Source organism: Physeter macrocephalus, chromosome 15, assembly GCF_002837175.3.
Source record: "Physeter macrocephalus isolate SW-GA chromosome 15, ASM283717v5, whole genome shotgun sequence".
NCBI classification, from domain to species: Eukaryota; Metazoa; Chordata; class Mammalia; order Artiodactyla; family Physeteridae; genus Physeter; species Physeter macrocephalus.
The window spans coordinates 50,214,192-50,240,496 of record NC_041228.1 but is presented as its reverse complement, the minus strand read 5'-3'; the positions used below and the strand labels follow the sequence as shown (position 1 = coordinate 50,240,496).

At 34.3% G+C, this 26,305-nt stretch overlaps 1 protein-coding gene across 1 annotated transcript in view; it reads left to right on the top strand.

The window, feature by feature from the left end:
- Positions 1–26,305, top strand: part of CNBD1 (cyclic nucleotide binding domain containing 1) — a 438,365-nt gene that overhangs the window by 393,525 nt on the left and 18,535 nt on the right.

The window sequence follows — 26,305 nt, the reverse complement described above, 5'->3', positions numbered from 1 at the left end:
TCCTCCCAGACCGGGGCGCGAACCCGGTTCCCCTGCATCGGCAGGCGGACGCGCAACCACTGCTCCACCAGGGAAGCCCCTCTTGATTATTTAGTAGTGTATTCTTTAGCCCCCATGTGTTTCTATTTTTTTACTGTTTTTTTCCTGTAATTGATATCTAGTCTCATAGTGTTGTGGTCAGAAAAGATACTTGATATGATTTCAATTTTCTTAAATTTACCAAGACTTGATTTGTGACACAAGATATGATCTATCCTGCAGAATGTTTCATGAACACTTGAGAAGAAATTGTATTCTTTTGCTTTTGAATAGAATGTCCGATAAATATCAATTAAGTCCATCTTGTTTAATGTACTATTTAAAGCTTGTGTTTCCTTATTTATATACATTTTTGTTGATCTGTCCATTGGTAAAATTGTAGTGTTAAAGTCCCCTACTATGATTGTGTTACAGTCAATTTCCCCTTTTATGGCTCTTAGCATTTGCCTTATGTATTGAGGTGCTCCTATGTTGGCTGTATAAATATTTACAATTGTTATCTCTTTTTCTTGGTTTGATCCCTTGATCATTATGTAGTGTCCTTCTTTGTCTCTTGTAATTCTCTTTATTTTAAAGTCTATTTTTTCTGTTATGAAACTGCTCCTCCAGCTCTCTTTTGATTTTCATTTGCATGGAGTATCTTATTTCATCCCCTCACTTTCAGCCTGTATGTGTCCCTAGGTCTGAAATGGGTCTCTTGTAGACAGCATATATATGGGTCTTGTTTTTGTATCCATTCATCCAGTCTATGTCTTTTGTTTGGAGCATTTAATCCATTTACATTTAAGGTAGTAATCAATATCCATGTTCTTGTTACCATTTTCTTAATTGTTTTAGGTTTTTTATTCTAGTTCTTTTTCTTCTCTTGTATTTCCTGCATAGAGAAGTTCCTTTAGCATTTGTTGTAAAGCTGGTTTTGTCGTCCTTAATCCTCTCAGCTTTTGCTTGTCTGTAAATGTTTTAATTTTTCCTTCAAATCTGAATGTGATCCTTGCTGGGTAGAGTAATCTTGGTTGTAGGTTTTTGCCTTTAATCACTTTAAATATGTCCTTTCACTCCCTTCTGGCTTGCAGAGTTTCTGCTGAAAGATCAGCTGTTAACCTTATGGGGATCACTTTGTATGTTATTTGTTGCTTTTCCATGCTGCTTTAAATATTTTTTCTTTCTATTTAATTTTTGATAGCTTGATTAATATGTGTCTTGGCGTGTTTCTCCTTGGATTTATCCTGTATGGGACTCTCTGAACTTCCTGGACTTGATTATCTCTTTCCTTTCCCATGTTAAGGAAGTTTTCTAGTATAATCCCTTCAAATGTTTTCTCAGTGCCTTTCTTTTTCTCTTCTTCTTCTTCTGGGACCCCTATAATTTGAATGTTGGTGTGTTTAGTGTTGTCACAGAGGTCTCTGAGACTGTCTTCAATTCTTTTCATTCCTTTTTCTTTATATTGCTCTGTGGTAGTTATTTCCAATATTTTATCTTCCAGGTCACTTATCCCTTCTCCCTCACTTTTTCTGCTATTTATTCCTTCTAGAGAATTTTTAATTTCATATATTGTGTTGTTCATCATTGTTTGTTTGCTGTTTATTTCTTCCAGGTCTTTGTTAAACATTTCTTGTATTTTCTCCATTCTATTTCCAAGATTTTGGATCATCTTTACTATCATTATTCTTAATTCTTTTTCATGTAGACTGCCTATTTCCTCTTCATTTGTTTGGTCTGGTGGGTTTTTTCCTTGCTCCTTCATCTGCTGTGTATTTCTCTGTCTTCTCTTTTGTTTAACTTACTGTGTTTGGGGTCTCCATTTTGCAGCCTCCATGTTCATAGTTCCCCTTGTTTTTAGCGTCTGCTCCCAGTGGGTAAGGTTGGTTCAGTGTGTTGTGTAGGCTTCCTGGTAGAGGGTACTTGTGCCTGTGTTCTGGAGGATGAGGCTGCATTTTGTCTTTCTTGTGGGCAGGACCATGTCCTTTGATGTTTTTTTGTGGTGTCTGTGAACTTATTATGATTTTAGGCAGCCTGTCTGCTAATGGGTGTGTTTGTGTTCCTGTCTTGCTAGTTTTTTAGTATAGGGTGTACAGTGCTTTAGTTTGCTGGTTGTTGAGTGGAGCTGGGTCTTAGCGTTGAAATGGAGATCTCTGGGAGAACTTTTGCTGTTTGATATTCCTTGGGGCTGGACAGTCTCTGGTGCACCAGTGTCCTGAACTCGGCTCTCCCACTTCAGAAGCTCAGGCCTGACTGCCGGCCAGGGCACCCAGACCCTGTCAGCCACACGGCTCAGAGGAAAAGTGAGAAAAGAGAGATAGAAAGAAAGGAGAAAAAATAATAACAAAATAAGATAAAGTTATTAAAATAGAAAAAAATATTTAAAAAAATAAAAAATAATATGAAGAAAAGAAAGAGAGAAAGAAAAAAGAGGGCAACCACACCAAAAAAACAAATCCACCCATGAAAACAAGTGCTAAAACTTACTAAAAAATCAAAAAACCGACAGACAGAACCCTAGGACAAATGGTAAGAGCAAAACTATACAGACAAAATCACAGAGAGAAGCATACACAGACACACTCAGAGAAAGAGAAAAAGGAAAAATATATATATACATATAAAAAAAATGGAAGAGAGCACCCAAATCAATAAAAAAAATCTACCAATGATAGATTTATCTATCCAAAAACTCTAAATACTAAACTATGATAAACATAAACCAGAAACAAATTAGATGCAGAAAGGAAATCCCAAGTCTCCAGTTGCTTCCAAAGCCCACCATCTCAATTTTGGGTTGATTCGTTGTCTATTCAGCTATTCCACACATGTAGGGTACATCAAGTTGATTGTGGAGATTTAATCTACTGCTGTTGGGAGAAATTTCTCTTTCTCTTCTTTGTTCACACAGCTCCTGGGGTTCAGCTTTGGATTTGGCCTGCCTCTGTGTGTAGGTCAACTGAGGTGTCTCTTTTCTGCCCAGGCAGAATGAGGTTAAAGTAGCAGCTGATTAGGTGGCTCTGGCTCACTCTGGCCAGGGAGAGGGAGTGGTACGGAATGCGGGGTGAGCCTGCAGCAGCAAAGGCTGGTGTGATGTTACACCAGCCTGAATCATACCGTGTGTTCTCCCAGAGAAGTTGTTCCTGGATTACGGGACCCTGGCAGAGGCGGGTTGAACAGGCTCCTGGAAGTGGAGGTGTGGATAATGACCTGTGCTTTCACACAGCCTTCTTGGTGGCTGTAGCAGCAGCCTTAGCATTTCTTGTCCATCTCTGGTGTCTTCTGTGATAACTGTGGCTCGCACCCATCTCTGGATCTCATTTAGATGGTGCTCTGAATCCCCTCTCCTCGTGCACCCTGAAACAATGGTCTCTTGACTCTTAGACAGTTCTGGACTTTTTCCTGGACTGCCTACTGGTTAGCTGTGGTGCATTAGTCCCCTTCACACTGTGTTCACACAGCCAACCCCAGTCCTCTCCCTGGGATCTGACTTCTAAAGCCCAAAACTCAGTTCTCAGCTTCCACCTGCCCTGGCGGATGAGCGGAGAAGCCTCTCAGTCTGGTGAGTGCTGGTCAGCACCGATCCTCTGTACAAGAATCACCCCCCTTTGCCCTCTGCACCCCTGTTGCTGTGCTCTCCTCCGTGGCTCTGAAGCTTCCCACCCGCCACCGACCTCCCCACCCCATCTCTGCCAGTGAAGAGGCTTCGTAGTATGTGGAAACTTTTCCTCCTTCACAGCTCTCTCCCAGAAGTGCAGGTCCCATTCCTATTCTTTTGTCTCTGTTTTTTCTTTTTTCTTTTGCCCTACCAGGTATCTGGGGTGTTTCTTGCCTTTTGGGAAGTCTGAGGTCTTCTGCCAGCATTCAGTAGGTGTTCTGTAGGAGTTGTTCCACATGTAGATGTATTTTTGATGTATTTGTGGGGAAGAAGATGATCTCCACGTCTTACTCCTCCACCATCTTGAAGGTATCCCCTTAAAAGTGTGTTTTTAAATTAAGAATATGATATAAAATAATTATTTTATATCATTATGTATATGTCTCCCCTAGTGTATTTATAATATACAAAGTGTATCACCCACAAATAAATTTATAAAATTTACCCCCCAAAAATTAATAAGATGCAATACAAATATCACACATTACAATAAATTTCAATGTCTCATGGACATATATATTAAATATGAAAATATTCTTAAATTACTATTTTCCAACAGATACAATGGAAACTAAATGAGAGAGAGGATTTTTTGTACATGGTTGGACGGTGGCTGGGAGTGATAGTTGCAGGCAGGAAAAATAACATGAGTCAATACAGGGTTTGCACATCTTGATTCAGGAGAGCAGTTCAAATAGCCCAATTCAAGTTAATAAGTTAATAAGGTACTTATTCATGAGCACTGGGAACTCAGTCAAAACTATAGAGAATCCAAGCCATTTTAAATTCCATATTCATGTGCATGTGCCTAATTTTATTGCTAATGTGGTATCATTAAAGGTTTTGAGTAGAAGAGGTCTGAAGAAGTAAAAATTTTAGAGGAGTGAATCAGGCAGAGAAATGTGAATGATGGTTAAAAGGAGAGAGGCACTAGAAAACCAGGAAAACAAGTAGGAGTCTATTTTGGTAGTGCAGAGGAAAAGAGACAAAAAGCAGTAGTGACACTATTAATGGAAGGAATTTATTTGAGAGACACTTTAATTGTTCTAGGTATTGAATGGAACATAACTTTTCAAGTACATTTTCAGTACTCCCTAGCACTGCTAGAATTCTACACCATGTTTTGTTTTGTGTTGATTTATTTGTTTTTTATTTCAACCAGAATACTTTGTTGCTGCATGTGTATATCTGTGGATGTCAGCCTACGTTCTTACTCCAGTCACCAGGCAGTATTCTCAAGCATGGGTTTAAATAAACCTGTGCTCTTACCCAACACCTCACAGTTAGAACAAAGTTCTTCTAGTATTTCCCTGAGGTATTTAAATGCAGACCATCCCATCCCCACTCCCAAGACGTTTGTGAATGTAAATAAGCCATTATTTTAAATGTTCATGGGACAGTTGCTTTCTTTTCCTACCCAGAACCCAAGATAATCATAACTTTCTAAATGACTTGCTGCATCTTTGGACAGATATTTGTAATTCATGTTATCATTGAGAATCTTGGTATTGTGTAGGGTGTTTGTTCTTTTTGTGTGTGTGTGTGTGTGTGGTACTTGGGCCTCTCACTGTTGTGGTCTCTCCCATTGTGGAGCACAGGCTCTGGACGCGCAGACTCAGTGGCCATGGCTCACGGGTCTAGCCGCTCTGCAGCATGTAGGATCTTCCCGGACCAGGTCACGAACCCGTGTCCCCTGCATCGGCAGGCGGGCTCTCAACCACTGTGCCACCAGGGAATCCCACCGTGTTTGTTCTTACTCCCTACCTTGTAAAGGCACAAAATTTCCCTTCCCTCTAAGTTTGATCATTAAAGCCCAAGCTCTTGGGATGTTGCCATCTGCAAATGTTCCTAAAGCTGCTGAAGGACCTGCTTACCACTTGACTTTTAAGCTTCTTTATTAATTTGTATTTCTAATAAAGGATTTAAACTGATATTGATCATCTAAAGATACAAATTCAGAATATGTGCATTTTTATTATTTTATTTTATAAATTTATTTTTTCAAGATCACTTAAGTATAATCCAAAATTTTTATAATTTCTTTCACAATTCAAGAAAGTTTATTTTCCATGAAACTGCTGCCTCTTTTTTTAAAAAATTGTTTCCTCATAGTATGATAATACACTTGTTTGCTAGAGTAATAATTAATAATGGAAATGGGTAATGACTGTATAAAATTTATTAATTTTATTAACATTCTATGAAAAAACTTTCACTGTTTTTATCATAGAAGCTTTAATAATTTACCTCAAAACTATTATGTCTAACATATCATTAAATAGAATTTTTATTAATATTTTTATTGTGAAAAATTTTTTTATTTCATAAGTATTTATCCATATAAAATATATGTGAATCTAATTCCGTGTAGATGAGATCTTTGAAATTAAGCTTTAAGTTAATTAGATTCTGGAAGCAATATTCTGAAAATTTTGCCAATAGAAAATAAAACACACTGCTATTAAAATCTGAAGATATTTATTGCTTGAAAAAATCTTTTTGGAGAAGGTCTTCTTTGTTTGACATAACACTCATGCTTAAAACATTGCACACATTTTGAACAGCTTGATCAATACAAATTTAAATATTGCAGTTAGATTATTTCTTTTATTATTATGACAGGAATAAAAATGACTCCCCAAAGATATATTCACTTCCTAAATGTGGAACCTGTGAATATTACCTTATATGGCAAAGGATGTGGTAATTGTAAGGTTCTTGAGAGGAATTTATCCTGGATCATCCAGGTGGGGCCTATATGCCAGCACATGTATCCTTATAAGAAGAATGCAAAAGGAGATTTGACAGAGACATAAAAAGAGGAGAAGGTGATGCAAATAGATTGGAGTGATGTGTCCAGAAGACACTAAAAGCCAATGCATGCCAACAACTACCAGCTAGGAAAGGGAAGGAATGGAGTATCCTCAAAGGGAAACTCCAGAGGGAGCACAGCTATGTTGATACCTTGATTTCAGACATCTGGCCTCCAGAACTAACAGAGAATAAATTTATATTGTTTTAAACCACCTAGTTAGTGACAATTTGTTACAGCAGCCACAGGAAACTAGTACAACTATACACTATAAAACCATTGATTTTAGGCTTAATTGATTTTGCAGTTTGACAAAGGTATATTAATACCCACAGAATAAATCCAAACAAACTTTGTAGGAAGTATGTAGTTTAAATTTTTACTCAGAATTAATTTAATTATGGTAAGATAAAAATGAACAATATGTTAAACAATTATGTAAAGTAAAAAAAACGTTTTGCTGATTTAAATAATTACCCAGCTACTAGATAGTAATAAAAATAAATCAAGCATTTATTTAATTAATTCAAGTCCTTGAAAATAGATAGGATTCAGTTAAACATCATTTAATAATAAAACATTCCAATTCTATTCACATTCCCAGTAAGTAAATAGAAGTCTTCATGAACAACCCAGGCAATGCTGGAGCTCTTTATGGAATACTTTATCTCTTTCTACTTCCCATATATGACCATTGTCTTTTTAATTTTTGTCATTATAAAATTATAATCTTTCCTATGAATACAAATTAATGTTTGGCATTCTAGATCATGACATTTAGCAGTAAAGCTGCACTTTGCTCCACGTAGAAAATAAATGACCTAACTCCATTTTCTCACATGTTAAGTAAATCAAGTATATGAAAATAAATTTTATTTCCTCTAAGCAAACCAAATATGTGGACACTTAAATCTATAGAGATGCAGAATTATAATACCATTTGCTTTAATCAAAGTTATCTCCAAAAATTTCAGAGCAGAATTTCTTTAAACACTAACTCTTGTACTATAATATAAATATTATTTATAACCAATGCTTCAAAGTGTTGATTTTTTGTACTTTTCATTATATCAAATATATTCTATGATACCTAGTTATTTTTATAAATAAATAAATAAAAATAACTATAATTTATTTTCTAAAAACCAAAAGCAATCTAATGAATAAAAAGTTATCTATATTAAATGTTGTGATGCACCATCAAATCACCCCACCTAAGGAAGTGCATTAATATAAGTCCTTGCCAGTTTTCATTATATTTGAAAATATATGCTTTATGGAATGACTTCTGTTTGGAAGATTCTTTCACATTTGGGGAGATAGGAAGAACATGGACAAGACACAAGACTAATTGGAACTAGTTAGTTAGGTATTTAGTGTGTGATGTGTTATAGATTTTAAGGGAGAAGAGAAGTGAAAATAAAAAAGAGGTTATTGAGGAGGAGTCAAGATGGCAGTGTGGGAAGACGCAGAGTTAACATCTCCCCACAAGTAGAACATCTGCTGGCCACTGGTGGGGAACTCTGAAGCCTAAGGAGATGGAAGGAAGCCCAGAGTGAAACGGTAAGAGGTAGGGAGACTGAGGGGTGAGGAGAATTGAAGGTCAGATAAGATCAGTGCTCCTGAGGCCAGGGAGATTAAGAGGGGCAGCCAGGAGGGGTCCTCTGGGAGGAGCAGGAGAAGAGCTGGAGGACAACTACCCCACCCAGTCGGGCCCAGGGAGACTGCTGAGCTCCCAGGCTGATCCTCTGCCCTCCAAAGCCCACTCGAGGCTGGGTGGGTACTTGGGGACATAGGAGGGAGGCCAGGGAGATCAAGAGGGGCAAGTGGGAGGGGACCTCCCACACATCAGACCAGAGGAGCAATAGAGGAGAGGAAGGCATTTGCCCTGTCCAATCAAGCCCAGGAAAACTACTGGGCTCCCAGGTGATGTCCCCTGACCTCCACCAGGATGGAGGGCAAGCCTGGGCCCCTTCTGTTCCTTGAGCCTAAGCTCCATCCCCCACAGCCCCCAGGGCCTCTTCCAGCCCTGTGGGTCCTGAGCATTGGCCCCACCAACTGCTCAAACCTCATCCTTGCTTAAGCTCTGCTCTCCACGGCCAAGGCCTCCTCCCCCTCTTTTTTTCTTTTCCGTCCTCCTGTTTTTTACTACTGTGGTACTGATGTACCTTCTGGTTGTTGATTCATCTATATTTTTATTTTTATATTCTTTCTAAGATATCTGTTAGTTTCCTAGTCTAATTTTATTTTTTACTTTGTTATTGTTCTTTTTCTTTTTGCCACCCCAAGTGGCTTGTGGGACCTTGGTTCATGAGACTGGAGTCAGGCAGAAGCTCCTGCAGTGGGAACTCTGATTCAGAAACACTGGAATAACAGGGAACCTCAGACCCCAGGGAATATTGATTGGAGTGAGGTCTTACAGAGGTCCTCATCTCAGCATCAAGACCCAGCTCTACCCAACAGCAGACAAACTCCAGTGTTGGAAACCTCAGGTCAAACAACCAGTAAAACAGGAACACAATCCCACTCATAAAAAAAAAAAAAAAAAATGAGACAGCAAAAAAATATGTAACAGATGAGAGAGCAAGGTAAAAAGCAGCAAGACCAAATAAATGAAGAGGAAATAGGCAATCTACCTGAAAAAGAACTCAGAGTAATGATAGTAAAGAAGATCCAGAATCTCAGAAATAGAATGGAAGTATGGAATGAGAAAATACAAGAAATGTTTAATAAAGGTCTAGAAGAACTAAAGAACAAACAAACAGAGATGAACAACACAATAACTGAAATAAAAAATACACTAGAAGGAATAAATAACAGAATAACTGAGGCAGAAGAACGAATAAGTGAGCTGGAAGACAAAATGGTGGAAATAACTGCTGAGCAGCAGAATAAAGAAGAAAGAATGAAAAGAATTGAAGACAATCTCAGAGACCTCTGGGACAACACTAAATGCACCAACATTCGAATGATAGGGGTCCTAGAAGAAGAAGAGAAAAAGAAAGGGTCTGAGAAAATATTTGAAGAGATTACAGTGGAAAACTTCCCTAACATGGGAAAAGAAATAGTCACCCAAGTCCAGGAAGCACAGAGAGTCCCATACAGGATAAACCCTGGGAAAAACACAACAAGACACATATTAATCAAACTAACAAAAATTAAATTCAGAGAAGAAATATTAAAAGCAGCAAGGGAAAAACAAAAAATAACATACAAAGAATCCCCATGTGGTTATCAGCTGATTTTTCAGTGGAAAATCTACATGGCAGAGGGAGAGGCAAGATATACTTAAGGTGATGAAAGAGAAAAACCTATAACCAAGATTATTCTACCCAGCAAGGATCTCGTTCAGATTCAATGGAGACGTCAAAAGCTTTTCAGAGAAGCAAAAGCTAAGATAATTCAATACTATGAAACTAGCTTTACAACAAATGCTAAAGAAACTTCTGTAAGTGGGAAACACAAGAGAAGAAAAACATCCACAAAAACAAACCCCAAACTATTAAGAAAATGGTAATAGGAACACATATATCAATAATAACCTTGAATGTGAATGGATTAAATGTCCCAACCAAAAGACACAACTGGCTGAATGCATACAAAAACAAGACCCCTATATATACTGTCTACAAGAGACCCACTTCAGACCTAGGGAGACATACAGACTGAAAGTGAAGGGATGGAAAAGTTATTCCATGCAAATGGAAATCAAAAGAAAGCTGGAGTAGCAATACTTGTATCAGATAAAATAGACTTTAAAAAGAAGACTGTTAAAATAGATAAGGAAGGATGCTACATAATGATCAAAGGATTAATCCAAGAAGAATATATGACAATTATAAATGTTTATGCACTCAACATAGGAGCACCTCAATAAATAAGGCAAGTGCTAACAACCATGAAAGGAGAAATTGACAGTAACACAGTAATAGTAGGGGACTTTAACACCCTACTTACACCAATGGAGAGATCATCCAAACTGAAAATAAAAAGGAAACACAAGATTTAGATGACACAATAGACCAGATAGATCTCATTGATATTTAAAGAACATTCCACCCCAAAGTGGCAGAATACACTTTCTTCTCAAGTGCACATGGAACATTCTCTAGGATAAATCACACCTTGGGTCACAAATCAATCTCAGAAAATTTAAGAAAATTGAAATTGTATGAAACATCTTTTCTGACCACAACACTATGAGATTGGAAATCAATTACAGGAAAAAAAAACTGTAAAAAATACAAATACATGGACCCTAAAGAGTGTGCTACTAAATAATCAAGGGATCACTGAAGAAATCAAAGAAGAAATTTAAAAATATACATGGAAACAAATGAAAATGAAAATATGATGACCCAAAACCTATGGGATGCAGCAAAAATGGTATTAAGAGGGAAGTTTATAGCAATTCAATCTCACCACAAGAAACAAAAAAAATCTCAAATAAACAATCTACCCTACACTTAAAACACCTAGAGAAAGAAGAACAAAGAAAACCCAAAGTGAGTAGAAGGAAAGAAATCATAAAGATCAGAGCAGAAATAAATGAAATAGAAATGAAGAAAACAATAGCAAAGATCAATAAAACTAAAGCCGGTTCTTTGAGAATATAAACAAAATTGATAAACCCTTAGCCGGACTCATCAAGAAAAAAAAGGAGAAGACACAAATCAATAAAATTAGAAATGAAAAGGGAGAAATAACAACTGACACTGCAGAAATACAAAGGATTATAAGAGAACACTACAAGCAACTATATGCCAATAAAAAGACAACCACGAAGAAACACAAATTCTTGGAAAGGTACAGTTTTCCAAGACTGAAACAGGAAGAATTAAAAAATATAAACAGACCTATCACAAGTAATGAAATTCAAACCGTAATTTAAAATATTCCAACAAACAAAAGTCCAGGACAAGATGGCTTCACAAGAGAATTCTATGAAATATTTAGAGAAGAGCTAACACCAATCCTTTTCAAACTCTTCCAAAAAACTGCAGAGGGAGAAACACTCCCAAATGCATTCTACAAATCCACCATCACCCTGATACCAAAATCAGAAAAAGGTATCACAAAAATAGAAAATTATAGACCAATATCGCTGATGAACATAGATGCAAAAATCCTCAACAAAATGCTAGCAAACAGAATCCAACAGCACATTAAAAGGATCTTACACCATTATCAAGTGGGGTTTATCCCAGGGATGCAAGGATTCTTCAATATATGCAAATCAATCAATGTGATACACCACATTAACAAAATAAGGAATAAAAACCATATGATCATCTGAATAGATGCTGAAAAAAACTTTTGACAAAATTCAACATCACTTATGATAAAAACTCTCCAGAAATTGGTCATAGAGGGGACCTACCTCAACATAATAAAGACTGTCTATGACAAACACACAGCAAGCATCATAGTCAATGGTGAAAAACTGAAAGCATTTCCGTGAAAATCAGGAAAAAGACAAGGATGTCCAGTCTCACCACTCTTATTCAACATAATTTTGGAAGTCCTAGGCACAACAATCAGAGAAGAAAAAGAAATAAAATGAATATAAATTGGAAAATATTGTTTGTCAATGACATGATATTATACATAGAAAATCCTGAAGATGCCACCAGATAACTACTAGAACTAATCAATGAATTTGGTAAGGTTGCAGGGTACAAAATTAATGCACAGAAATCTCTGGCATTCCTATACACCAACAGTGAAAAATCAGAAAGAGAAATTAAGGAAACACTCTCATTTACCATTGCAACATAAAGAATAAAATACCTAGGAATAAACCAGCCTAAGGAGGAGAAAGACTTGTACTCAGAAAACTATAAAACACTGATGAAAGAAACCAAAGATGACATAAACAGATGGAGAAATATACCATGTTCTTGGTTTGGAAGAATCAATATTGTGAAAATGACTATACTACCCAAAGCAATCTACAGATTCAGTGCAATCCCTATCAAACTACCAATGGCATACTTCACAGAATTATAACAAAAAAATTTTACAATTTGTATGGAAACACAAAAGACCCCAAATAGTCAAAGCAATCTTGAGAAAGAAAAATGGAGTTGGAGGAATCAGGCTCCCCGACTTCAAACTATACCACAAAGCTATAGTAATCAAGACAGCATGGTACTGGCAAAAAAACCAGAAATATATCAATGGTACAGGATAGAAAGCCCAGAGGTAAACTCACGCACATATGGGCACATAATTTATGACAAAGGAGGCAAGAAGGTATAATGGAGAAAAGACAGCCTCTTCAATAAGTGGTGCTGGGAAAACTGGATAGCTACTTGTAAAAGAATGAAATTAGAACACTATCTAACATGACACTTAAAAATAAACTCCAAATGGATTAAAGACTTAAATGTAAGACCAGGCACCATAAAACATTTAGAGGAAAACATAGGAAACACAGTCTTTGACATAAAACACAGCAAAGATCTTTTATGACTCACCTCCTAGAGTAACAGAAATAAAAACAAAAATAAACAAATGGGACTTAATTAAAACTAAAAGCATTTGAACAGCAAAGGAAACCATAAACAAGATAAAAAGACAACCTTCACAAAGGGAGAAAATATTTGCAAATGAAACAATAGGCAAAAGATTAATCTCCAAATATACAAACAACTCATGGACCTCAATATCAAAAAAGCAAAAAATCCAGTTAAAAATGGGCAGAAGACCTAAAGAAACATTTCACCAAGGAATACCTACAGATGACCAAGAGGCATATGAAAAGATGCACAACATCACTAATTATTGGAGAAATGCAAATCAAAACTACAATGAGTTATCACCTCAAGCCAGTCAGAATGGCCATTATCAAAAAAGCTAGAAACAATAAATGCTGGAAAGGGTGTGGTGAAAAGGGAACCCTCCTACACTGTTGGTGGGAATGTAAATTGATACAAACACTATGGAAAACAATATGGAGGTTCCTTAAAAAACTAAAAATAGAGCTACTATATGACTCAGCAATCTGACTACTAGGGATATACCCTGAGAAAACCATAATTCAAAAAGAGGCATGCACCACAATGTTCATTGCAGCACTATTTATAATAGCCAGGACATAGAACCAACCTAAATGTCCATCAACAGATGAATGGATAAAGAAGATATGGCACATATATACAATGGAGTATTACTCAGCCATAAAAAGAAATGAAACTGAGTTTTTTGTAGTGAGGTGGATGGACCTAGGGTCTGTCATACAGAGTGAAGTAAGTCAGAAAGAGAAAAACAAATACCATATGCTAAGGTACATATATGGAATCTTAAAAAAAAAAAAGGTACTGATGAACCTAGTGGCAGGGCAGGAATAAAGAGGTAGACATAGAGAATGGACTTGATGACATGGGGTGGGAGGGCGAAGCTGGGGTGAAGTGAGAGTAGTATTGACATATATACACTACCAATGTAAAATAGTCGGCTGGTGGGAAGCAGCAGCATAGCACAGGGAGATCAGCTCGGTGCTTTGCGATGACCTAGAGGGGTGGGTAGGGAGGATGGGAGGGAGGCTCAAGAGCGAGGGGATATGGGGACATGTTTATGCATATGGCTGATTGCTTTGTTGTGCAACAGAAACTAACACGGTACAGTGAAGCAATTATACTCCAATAAAGATCTATTAAAAAAGAAAAAATAGGTTATTTATTAACTTCCAAATTCTAAGGCCCAGCTCATTACTGTATGAAAGCAAACCACAATTCTTCTATAAGTCTATCCAGGAAAAGAACATGGATTAGACCAAAGGGTTCCTTTTGTGTATGGTGAGATCTTGAGTATGCCTAACAAGGTGAAATAAAGAAGTAAGAATGACTCAAAATAGAAATCAGTGGAAGTGTCTATATAGTTTGGTAGGACTGTAATGACCAGTGATGACTGAATTCTTTTCCATTGTACTCCCAATGGCTATATAAAGAGAAATAGGATTTAAAAAACATAAAACTTAGCATATAATTCATAAAGGATTATAATGTGATTCATATATATATGATTACATGAATCATATATATATAGGATTTTGAAGAAGTATAAATCTTAGAACAATACTGTCTTAGAGAAATATAATGGAAGACATAAATTTAAAATTTTCTAGTAGTGACCTTTAAAAAGTGTAAAAAGGAACAAATGAAATTAAATTTAATATACAGTAGTCCCTCCTTATTGATAGGGGAATACAATCCAAGACCCACAATAGACACCTAAAACTGTGGAGATTACAAAACCCTATATATACTATGTTTTTTCCTATACATACATACTTATGATAAAGTTTAACTTAACAATTAGGTAGAATAAGAGATGAACAACAATAACAAATAATAAAATAGAACAATTCTAACAATATACTATAATAAAAGTTATGAGTGTTCCTTTTCTCTCTCAAAATATCTTGCTGTACAAATTTAATGTCTTTTCCATCCTAACTAAGCACTTATCGAACACTGTGGCTGTAACTTTTGCAGTTTAAGGTGTGACAGCAAAACTAGCACAAATTTCTTTTTCCTTCCTCACAATTTCACAGACATAAGATTCGTTCTTACCATAGCAACCTCAGCATAGTATATTTTTCATTCCTTATTAATTCAGGAACTTTTACCTGTTCACCGAAAGGAAGCACTTATGGCTTCTCTTTGGTATATCTGAATTGCTAGCATCAATATTCTTGCACCTTGGGGTCATCATTAAGTACAATAAGTGTTACTTGAACACAAGCACTATGATAGCACAACAGTTGATCTGATAAGCATGAAGACTACTAAGTGACTAATGGGCAAGACGTGCCCATACTGGGCAGGACAGAGCAGGGTGGTGTGAGATTTCATCATGCTACTCAGAATGAGGTGCAATTTAAAACTTATGAATCGTTTATTTCTGGAGTTTTCCACTTAACATTTTCAGGCCATTGTTGATTACAGGTAACTGAAACCACGGAAAGCAAAACCATGGATAAGGGTGAACTACTGTATTTTTAACTAAGTAGATCTAATTTCAATTGGCAATCAACATAAAATTACTGATTAGATACTTTACATCATTTTATTAAGAATAAATGTATATATGAAATCTTCAAAATCCACTGTGTGTTTTACATTTCCAGCAAATCTCTGCTTAGCCGTGCTGCTTTCCAATTCTCAACAGGTGCCCATGGCTAGTGTCTCCATGTTGGACAGCACAGATTCAGAGCATGCAATACTATTCCTGCTATTGCAAAACATGAAAAGAGGCAAAAATCTTGGTGTAACAGATTTACAGAACTGGATTTTTAAAACTACTGACAGTAAAGATGAGCTATATTGCTGCTTTTTAAAAGATCTTACAAATCATTATGACTACTTCCCAAAATGTGACTATAGCTAAGAAGGTAAACCATGTCATTATAAGTTTGTTTTCCTAACTGTGACATTTGAATGTCCTAAATTTCTCCGGAATTATACATTTACAGATGAGTAAAGGTGTGTGCATATGTGCATGTGTGTGGGGGAGGTAAGATTACCTCAGGAAAATGAAAATATATTTACATGTAGTATTTGTATTTTCATTTTTAAAGACTATATTATGCTAATAAACAGATCTAGTGAGATACCACAAAACTTTATACTCATAGATGTTAATGGCCTGATAAAGTGATATTTAGAATATTTCTAAAATTATTAATGTAGAATTTATACAAATGAAATTGTATTCTATAAGCATCAGGGAACTTAGTATTAAAAGGCATCCTATAACAATTTATTTGATAAAAGGATATTAAAAAAATTTTATAAATAATTTTTAAATAAAGGGAAACTTAAAGGAAACTGATATTAAGGAAATCTAAAGTTCAAAAATATATTTTTCAAAGATTAGACTTTTAGTAAATATCATATTTGAAATCCAGAATGGATTAATGAGAAAATGAATTCTCTTTCCATTATATTACGTTATTTCTCCAAGATGTGTTTTGGTGTTAAGAAAAGTCAAAATCAACTGCCTATGTGCTAGCAGAGTTAGGTGTGTCAGGCTCCAGGCAGCACAAAATTTGTGATTGTGAGCTCTGGGGATTAACCTCCCTTCATCAATGTTTACTACTCTGCATCTGCTTCTGGCCAGACTTCTCTAGTCCCCATGCTCTGGTTAGATCACATGCCATTTATAGAATGTACCCTGTTTTCTCTTTCAGAAGGAAACACAAAACTGATGTTTTAAGAAACTTTTATTGCTGTAATAAATACTGAGAAATAGACATATGGTTAAAAAGATCCTCATAATAGTCTATCCCCTTCTTTTTTTCATTTAGGCCTTACAGAGAGTAGTGTAAATGAAACTATTAAGTCTTTGGGTACACACAAGCCTGAATTAGACTTAAATACTTTACCCAGAAAACAATAGATTGAAGGGAGTCTGGATTGTATATTCGGTAAAGATTATTGGGTCCCTGGCTTGTTTGAGAAGAGAATGAGGACAGAAAACTCAGTCTAAATATGAGACAGAGTGAGGGTTAGCTATGGAAACTACCCCAGAACATATGTCACCACTGTGTAAACTAAAAAATGCACAAGTTTCTCTTGGCACATGCAGCCCTATGCCTGGGCACACAGCATGGTGATGGAGACATGACATGGATTTCAGCCACACTAACCCCTGCAGTGAGGTGGCAGTGGGCTTCCACCCCTCCCTCCTTTTCTCCTTGTACTTGTAACATCACAGCACCATAGACCTGATCTTGGATTAGCATTATAACTAGGGAAAAACGAGGGTTGTTTATATGGAGAAAAAATGAGAAACAAAAAATAGTTGAAGAAATAGGTGAGGGAGGTTAAGAGGTACAAAATTCCAGTTGCAAAATAAATGAGTCACAGTTATGAAATGTACAGTGTGCAGAATATAGTCAATAACTATGTAATATCTTTATATGGTGACATATCACAACGACTTATCGTGGTGATCATTTTAAAAAGTATAGAAATGTCAAATCACACTGTGTTGTGTAATAGGAGCTAACAGAGTGTTGTAGGTCAATTATAATTCTAAAACAAACAAACAAACTCATAGAAAAAGAGGTCAGATTTCTGGTTATCGGAGGTGGGGGAGGGGGAGGGGGAATTGGATGAAGGCAATCAAAAGGTACAAACTTACAGTTGTAAGATTAAATAAGTGCTAGGGATGTAATGTATGACATACAAATATAATTAACACTGAAAGTTGTTAAGAGAGTAAATCCTAAAATTCTCATCACAAGAAAAATATTTTTGTTTCTATTTCTTTAATATTGTATCTATATGAGATGATGGATGTTCACTAAACTTGTGATAATCATTTCATGATGTATGTAAGTTACATCATTTTGCTGTAACCTAAAACTTACACAGTGCTATATGTCAATTACATCTCAATAAAACTAGAAGAAAAAAATAGTGGAAGTAAAACAAGACATTTTCTTAGCGCCTTGGACACTTGATTTAACTATGTGAATGTTAATACATAGAGAACATATGTAAATCAGTCATCTACAAGTCAGCACTACTTGCAGTTTAAAAAATATAGATATGTACCAAAAGTTCAATATAATTATACTTTTTAGGTCATAAAAATATTTTAAAATATTTATGGATTAATTTTATTAATATTATTCTCAAGAAAGGAAGCTTATTTTTACAAAAATTTATTTCTTTGTGCAAAGAGACTAGACATAAAAAATGTTATAATGAAAATGATTCATATCTGAATCAGTAAGTATTTACAATATATAAAATCCAGAACTCTTTAGAGTTATTAGAAGTAGCACCTGTCCTCACTGAGTTTAGAATCCATACTGAAGAAATGAAAAAACGTATTTAAAGTTATACAGTAAATTTTTGAGTCGAAAGCTAGGCACATTAACTTCTAAGAGCCTGAAAATTTATAGATGTACTGGTATGTTAGGACCAGTAAGTGGTAATGTAATTGAAACAAAATTAGAGAATCATATAAAATGACTTATCAGCAGTTTAAGCCTTTTATTTCATTTTAAATTTTTACCCCAGAGTCCCTATTTTTCATGTTTTGATGGAGGGAGAAGGCCTCTTCATATTAATATGGATCTACATTAAAGATGTATATGTTTTCTGTACACCCATGAATTCTAGTATTAATTCATTTAAAGAGGAACAAGAAATAAAATCTTTTGTGAAGAGTAAATTTTGTTTTGCTTTACTCAGGCTCTTACCTATATCTAATTAGGATATTTTCTTTTGCAACTCACAACTGTTAGTCTTTCTGATAGATTCATCTTTAGATTTCATAGAAACATGAACTCTTTCACACATAGAATATTTATTGATTTAATATTTGATAAAATTTTAATTACAATGAAAAATGCAAATAATATGAACAGCATTTGTTAACAAACACAATTGACTGTTGTCAAGAATACAACTCAGGGCTTCCCTGGTGGCTCAGTGGTTGAGAGTCCGCCTGCCGATGCAGGGGACACGGGTTCGTGCCCCAGTCCGGGAAGATCCCACATGCTGTGGAGCGGCTAGGCCCGTGAGCCATGGCTGCTGAGCCTTGTGCGTCCGGAGCCTGTGCTCCGCAACGGGAGAGGCCACAACAGTGAGAGGCCCGTGTACCGCAAAAAAAAAAAAAAAAAAAGAATACAACTCATTTGATGGTAATTGAAGCACATGAGGCTATTAAAGTGCCACTTACTAGCCACAGACATTCAATTAGACAAGGGCATGTGTCATGTTTACAGAGTCATTTAGCTTGGCACACATGTTAAATGGAGTCTGGTTAAGAGAACTTTGTTTAAAAATTTAAGTGATCAGAGCCTAGCAAGGAAGATCAGTGCCCAGGAAGACATTATGGATTCTAACTTTAATATATTTTATTAGGTATCTTTGCATTTTAATTACAGAAATCAAACTCAATGAATCAAGAGTAAAAAATAATAATAAACAAAAAATAATTTATTGATACTTATAACTGGGAAGTCAGGAATTTATCTTTCAGAAATACCTGGATCCAAGACCTGAACAAATTTCACTGTGATTATTTGTTTTAGTCCCTCATTCTGTTTTGCTTTCTGTTTGTTTTCTTCTCTAGCAAGTTTCTCATGTTATGGCAAAAATAGCTACAGGATACATTTTTGTTACAGCCAACAATCCCTGTGAAAAAGTCTCTTTTCCTGATTGTTCCAGGAAAAATCTGGTATGACTCACTGGCTGGGCTTGAGTTGCATGTACACTCTGAACAATTCACTCTGGATAGGGGATGGAATTTATTGTTCAGCTGGAGCTGGATCACAGCCCTGCCCCTGGAAAATGGTAAAATCCTCCTTGAACCACTTGGACTGCAAAAGGGGATAAGTGTGTTTCTACAGAGCTGCTGAGACAACAAAAGCACATGCTTCATCCAAGTGGGAGTGTGGTATTACATAACTTTCTTTAAAGTATTTATGCAGCACTAAGGCAGAATTAGTGAGAACTGCCTCATTTTGGGCCCAGCTATGTTTTGTCTCCTTTGTGATTCTATTTCTTCATGATCCCAAATCATTTCTGCTTCTTCATCCCCCTGTAACCCCCCATAAGACCTGTCATTTCCTGGTACCTAAAAAAAGAGTTATCTTGCTATTGGGTTTGGTCTTTAAATTACAAACTTTCCTCCAAATTTCTCAGAGGTCATGTTTCTAGTGATAAGCTTCATATATTTATATTTGCAACTGCCTTCATATGACTTCACGAAATGTAATCCCCTGCATTAATTTTCTAGAATCTCTAGAATGACTCCTGCTCATGCTTATTATAAGAAGAGCTTTGTAAGCTTCCATGCTTTCAACAAAGGAAAAATCTACATCTGTAATCTATATTATTTCTTGGAGTGAGCAATAACTGGGAGACTTTCCCCATTTTTTAAAAGCAATTACTCTCCTGTACTTTCTATCTCCTCAAAGCACCATATCAGGGCTTTGAGATAATAATCTATTTTTCACAAATTGATACCTTACTCCAAGGTTGCAATCTTTTTGCTTTAACTATTTCTCATGCCTGTGTGTGAGTTACACATGCACAACCTTCTTTATTCTTTTAGGATAATAACCACATGATTAGCTTTATCTCTTTAAATATTGACACTACTGAATTTATATCTGTGGTATTGCTGTATATTTTGGATCCCAAACAAATGTTTATTCAAGGTTTTCCAAAACTACTAGTTAATGACGAAATGATCAGATCATTAGCTCCTATGAAATATAGTGGACATTTACATTGCTTGTAAAAAGAAAGAAAAATAAGACTGCTAGGGGCAATCTACCTGTGACTACAGTATTCTTATTTCCTATTTTAATTTTTTGGCATTTCTACAGCCAATGACAGCCACGTGGGCAATTAATTACTCTTTAAGTCCATATGCTGATTTACAAACTTTAATAAAATGAGTGTTATTTGTATGTTTTTATTAAATCTAAAATTTTAGAAGACTTAGAAGTTTCAAATAATACTCCATAAAAGTCCTTTGTTGAAACAAGACAAATCTTGGATCAGTAGAGGGCAGCCATGTCAAAGACCTGTATTTCTCATCTGATCTCTTTAGGTTCCCAAATTTTACAGGAGCTTTTAGGAGATAGCTACAGCTATGAGATTAATATTTGCTCTGAGACAAATATAAATTTAGGCTTAAATGTTACAGTGCTTCTACTTAAACTTCTCAAATGGCATACTTTTTTAAAAAAATTATTTTTATTATTTAAATTTTCACCATGCTTATGAGGAAAGTGCCATTTTCCAATGTTTATTTTAACATATAGTCAATTCTTCACTCAGAAAGTTTGGATAGGCTTTATATTAAAATACCATGTACCTAAATTCTATTTTAGACAGGACTAAGTGTTACTGAACTTGAGAGGCTTGCTTCTTTTTGGACATACTATATTAATATTAATATGCTTATGTTTGCTTGACAAATATTATTTTAGAAAATATTGCTGAAACTTATCTGGAGATAATATTTGCCAGGGAATGTAAAATATAAATCAAATTTGGGTTGCTATTCAAGAATGAATGACATATGTTTGAATAATATGACAATAATTATTCAGGCATTTTACACAGAACAATTTTATGTTCATAAGTAGTTATTCTCAAGAAGTACTTTGATCCCTTATTTAATTCTTGAATATTTAATTTAATTAATGTAAATATTTAATTTAATTTAATTCATGCAAATATTTAAGACAGTTTTAAAGGGTAGAAATATAATATACAATACTTGAACAAATCTTTCAATCATGAAGGTGCTATCAATAATTTTTAATGTATGTGAACCACAAGAGTATCACTTAAAAAACTACCTAAACTACTCATTCAGTGTCATGCATAACCTGGGATATCTTTAAGAAGAAAGTGATATTTTTGTTTATCACAGGGAGCTCTGATACCTTATATTTTGTTCTGATGTTCTCTTTACTAGAATAAAAAATTACATGCAGCTTTTTTTTTTTTTTTTTTTTTTTTTTTTGCGGTACGCAGGCCTCTCACTGTTGTGGCCTCTCACGTTGCGGAGCAAGGCTCCGGACCCGCAGGCTCAGCGGCCATGACACAGGCCCAGCTGCTCCAGGGCATGTGGGATCCTCCCGGACTAGGACACGAACCCGTGTCCCCCCTCATTGGCAGGCGGACTCTCAACCACTGCGCCACCAGGGAAGCCCACACTTGCAGCTTTTAAAAATTATTTTTTTAAATGGAAAGAGAAAAATAGATTAGTTATACAAATTTAACATTTTTAACAGTTTAGTCACGTTTCCTATATAATGACATTAGAAAAGATATGTCAGCAATAGAAATAATTTGAGTAATATACATCGACAAAAAAAAAGTCTTAACTTCCATTTTGTTTTTTGCATTGTTTAGTATAAACTCTTGTTTTTGCTTTGTCTGTTTTTTTTTTTTAGAAGACTGATCATAGCAGCCTCTTCTAGAATATTGGAGAGATCCTTGCTGAGTACCAGAAGCACACTGTAATAATATTATGAATATTTTAATATGCCTAAAATTGGTTAATTTGATTAAATTTTCAAGGAGCAGATGATACCAATGCTCTCTTTCAAATTCAGTATAACATGGAAGCTAAAACTGACAAAGATAATTTAAAAAAATGACTATGTAGGGATCTCAAATGTGAATATCAATATAAAAACCCTAAAAGTTAAATTGGAAAACATAATCTAGCAGTAATTTAAAGAATAATACATCAAAAAAATTGGTTCATTCTAGGAATTCAGTGAGAACTAGCTCAATATTTTTTAAAATGATATTAATGTATTTCACTAAAATATAGATCAAAGGAGAAAAATCATAATATCTTCATGGCAGTTAAAAAGCATTTGAGGAAATTTTGACACACATTCTTAATAAGATAAGAATATATGAATATTTCCATAACATGATAAAATTATCTGTCTCAAAAAAGAAGTTAGGTATATTTTTAATAGTAAATACCAGAAGCATTCTCATTAAATGATAAGTTTACTAACATTTTTAAGTAAAATAAATAATAAGCATGAACTTGAAAAAGAAGGTGAAATCACTATTACTTATTCATATTATTATATAGTTGAATATTTGTGGAAAGTCAATGAGAAAATCATTAGAAAACATGGAATTAAGTGAGGTAATTAGTTGCAAGATTAATATTTAAAATTTATTTCATATTATTTATAAATTTTAAATGAAGAAGAGGTTACATATATAATAGCCAAAATATCAAATGTATAGAAATAGACAAGAAATATGAAGATATTTTATAAAAAAATAAATCTCACCTGTGTTACATAAAATAAGAATAAGTATAATTGAGTCATAACTTGTACTTGAATAGGAAAACACATCACTGCAAATCACAGTAAATTTATTAGCCCAATGTGAACTTAATAAAAAATAGCGGTAGGACTTTTTTGAAAGCTGATTATGTTGATACTAATGTCTACAAAATATTAAACGTGTAGAAACTTAGATACATTTAAAATACTGAATGTAATATAAATCAAATATTTTATTAGGTAAGCAGATTAATCAAAAAACTAAGGAAGCAGAAAAAATATGGCAATTTAGTATAATATAGAAGAGTTATTGCAAAAGAGTAGAGAAAAGATAGTTTATTAAATGCCTGATTGTTGGACAAGAGGCAAATAATAAACAGAGGCAAATACATTCAGGTGGATTAAAAGCCTCTGTGTAATCTAGGATATCATAACACTGCTATAAGAAAACATTGGCAAATGTATTTCCTAAACTTTGGTGGGGGAAGCTCTTTTAAACATGACTAAAGAAAAAGGTAAAATACATTTTTGAAACTGAAATTTCAAAATTTATATTGAAATATTAATTTCAGAGTAATAAAAATTCAGTATTCTGCATGACTATGATCCATAAAGTATTAATATACAAACAGAGCGCCGATAAAGTTGTTGTACACCTTATACATAAGTTATTTTTAATATAAAATGACTCTTACCAATCAATTGTAAAATCTCAAGTGGTCAAAGACAGAGAGAGAGAAAAAGAGGGAAAATGAAGAAAAGAGAATGAAAAGACAGTTATCAATAAGGGAATGAAATATCCTGCATAATTTACCTTTGCTAACAATTTCAAATATTCATTTTTATTTAATTAACATTTTCCACTTGTCACATTTGTAAACATTCAAAATTTCACTAATAAAGAAGATTTTCTAGCATTGGTAAACAAGAATCTTATGCACTTTAGATAGGCATATCAGTTGGTACAACATGCTTCAAGACAAATATGGCAAAATCTATAAAAAATAACAACTTTATGCAGCAAATTTTATTTCTAAAAATTTATACTACCAGTAAATGTGTACTTGTCTACTCAAAGATATATGTGCAGTAATTTTTATTGTACTTTTTTTGCTCTGGGAAGAAAATACCCATCAATAAGGGGCTGGTTAATAAATTATGGAACATTAATAAATTATGGTGGGAGTCTGCCACCAATATAAAGAATGAGGCATACCATATGTGCAAATGCATAAAGATATACAAGATATAATGAAAAGTGCCAGAAAGTGGGTAGAGATTTATTTTATTTGTAAACAATTATTTACTATATCATATCTATATACAATATAGCTATACAAATATTAATTGATAGAATTTGTAATTATATACATATACATTATAAAATAAAATATATGTTTAAAATCATGGCTAGAGGAGGGAGATAATTTGGGTTTGAATTCTGGCTGTACTACTTTCTAATTGTGAGGCATTGAGCAAATCATGTAACTTCTCTGTGTGTTATTTTTCTCGTTTGTAAAATAGGGGTAATAATAGTACTTATCTGAGGGTTGTTATGATAATTTTTTTGTGCTCTGTCTGGTTAGAGATATCTCAACGTTATTAATCTTCTCAAAGAACCAGCTTTGGTTTTCATTGATTTTCCCTATTGTTTTTCTGTTTATTCTTTCATTGATTTCTACTCCTATATTTATTAGTTCATTTCTTCTGTGTATTTTGTGGTTAATTCATTCTTTTAGTATCTTAAGCCAGAAGCTGAAGTTTATGTTTTGAGATCTTTCTTCTTTTTTAATATAGCCATTTAATACTATTCTCTCTAAGTACTGCTTTAGATGTATATGCAAATTTTGGTATGTTACTCTTTTTGTTTTCATCCTATTCAAAATTCTTTTTAACTTTCCTTTTTTATTTCTCCTTCACCCATTGTTTATTTGGAAATATGTTATTAAGTTTCAAAATATTATAGATTTTGCCAGCTAATGATTTTAAATTTAATTCTGCTTTGGTCAAATAACATATTATGTATGCTTTGAATCTCTAAGTTTATTGAGACTTTTTTTTTTTATGACCCAGAATATGGTCTATGTAGTACATGTTCTATGTACACTTGTAAAAAAAATTTATTTTGCTATTATGGGGTAGAATATTAGTTTTAATTAAATGTGGAATATTTTAGACATGATTTCTTCAAGTGGTCACTCATTCTTTTTTGGGCATGCAAATAACATATATATTAGATGAATTAAACCTATCACATGTCTCAATATGCTCTGTTCTGTGTGTGTGTGTGTTTGTGTGTGTATGTATGTGTGTGTCTGATTCTCTTTTTTTTCTTCTCTGCTCCATTTTGGATAATTTCTTTTGTCATGTCTTTAAGGTTACTAAACATTTTGTCTGCAGTGTCTAACCTATAAATTATATCTATTATATTTTTCATAACAGACATTTTAGTTCTCATCTCTAGAAATTTGATTTGCATCATTTATATATTGTCCTTGTTTCTACTTAAAATGCTCATTCTTTCCACTAGTTTATGGGATGCATATATAATATGGGTTTTAATGTCTTTGTCTTCTTATTCTATCATTTATGTCACTTCTGGTATGCTTTCAATTAATTTATCTTTCTCTTCATTATGAGTTATATACTCATTGTTTTTTTCTGCATGCATGTTTTGTAATTCTGCACTGAATTTCAAGTATTCTAAATTTTACTTTTTCAGTGATGAATATTTTTTTCTATTTCTCCAAATTTTCTTGAACTTTGCTCAGGGCCCAAGTTTAGTACTTGACAGCAGTTCAATATTTTTATATCTTGCTTTTAATCTTTCTTAGATTTAGCTTGGTCTAATTTTTCTCCACTACTGAGGCAAAACTTCTGCATATTCTACCTGATGCAAAATAACATTGCTCTGTGAGAAAGAAATTAAGAGTAAAAATTGTAGAGTTTGAAAATAATAGAGACTGAATCAACCAATCAGGAAAAAGAGATTCTATGTAGCTTATAA